We start from the raw sequence: 1312 nt of genomic DNA, 5'->3' as shown, positions 1-1312 counted from the left end.
TCCTTATTCGAGTCTGGCGCGGTGGACCACTCCGGGCGAGGCAGCTAACCCGTGATTACCAGGGTTCGACTCCCACGAACCACCACAATCAGGTCCACTTAGCTCCTGCACCCGCCTCTTACACCACCAGCAGGAAGACCAGTAGTGGGGAGGAGGATGAGGAGAGGGAAGTCTTCTTCTTCGTCTTCTTCCTCTTTCTCCTCCTCTTCCTCCTCCTCCCCCCTCCTTGCATTTCTTAACCAATCCTCCTCTTCCTCCTTGCCTCCTCCTCCCACTCCTTAACCAATCCTCCTCCACCAACCTTTTCTTATGCAATCCTCTCCCTCCTTCCCGTACAATGTATCCAGCCATCGTCGTCTTCCTCATTCCACTCCTTATCCAAACCTCTTCCTCTCTCCTCCCACTCACTATCCAACTGACCTATATATACTGTCAATGAATATGATGTATTTCTTTGTGTATGAACCTCTGTCCTACATGGCAGTGAAGAGTGATATCACCCACATGTCTTTGTGTATGAACCTCTGTCCTGCGTGGCAGTGAAAAGTGATACCACCCTCAGTGTCAAGACCTGATTGAATTATTCAGATTAGGCAAACTGTACTACAAGCTTTGTCAATAAATTTGTTAAACTAAAAAAAAAAACTTTTCCTTCTCTCCTCTCCTCCTCCCTCTCCCTTTCCAATCTTCCTCTTCCTCCTCCCTCTCCCTTTCCAGTCTTCCTCTTCCTCCTCCTTCTCCCTATCCAACCCTCCTCGAGTTTTTTTTTGGGGGGGGGGGCTTACTCCGCTAAACTAATTACACACTTAAGACAATTAAGGAGGATACAAGTAATTCCAGGGCCGAAAATTAACCAAAGTTAGGAGGGTGAAACCTCTTCCGAATTTTTGCATGGTGAAGCCGCAACATCACAAGGGCTTACAGTAGGTGACCCTCAAGTATCCTGTTTTATGTGTTTATGGTGCATGGTGGGGTGGTTTATGGTGTTATGGTGCATGGTGGTTGCGGTGTGTATGGATGGGTGGGGTGGGTGTATGGTGTTGTGTGGGGGTGGGTGTATGGTGTTGTGTGGGGGGTATGGTGTTGTGTGGGGTTAGGTATGGTGTTGTGTGTGGGTGTATGGTGTTGTGTGGGGCGGTGTATGGTGTTGTGTGGGGTGGGTGCATGGTGTTGTGTGGGGGTGGGTGGGTGCATGGTGTTGTGTGGGGGTGGGTGTATGGTGTTGTGTGGGGGTGGCGGTGTTGGGGTGGGGGTGATGTATGGGGTGGGGGGTGGGTGTATGGTGTTATGGTATAGTGAGGTAGGTGCATAT

The sequence above is a fragment of the Homarus americanus genome, unplaced genomic scaffold (genome assembly GCF_018991925.1).
Source record: "Homarus americanus isolate GMGI-L3 unplaced genomic scaffold, GMGI_Hamer_2.0 scaffold22200, whole genome shotgun sequence".
Classification (NCBI taxonomy): domain Eukaryota; kingdom Metazoa; phylum Arthropoda; class Malacostraca; order Decapoda; family Nephropidae; genus Homarus; species Homarus americanus.
Note: the sequence above shows the minus strand (reverse complement) of the source record.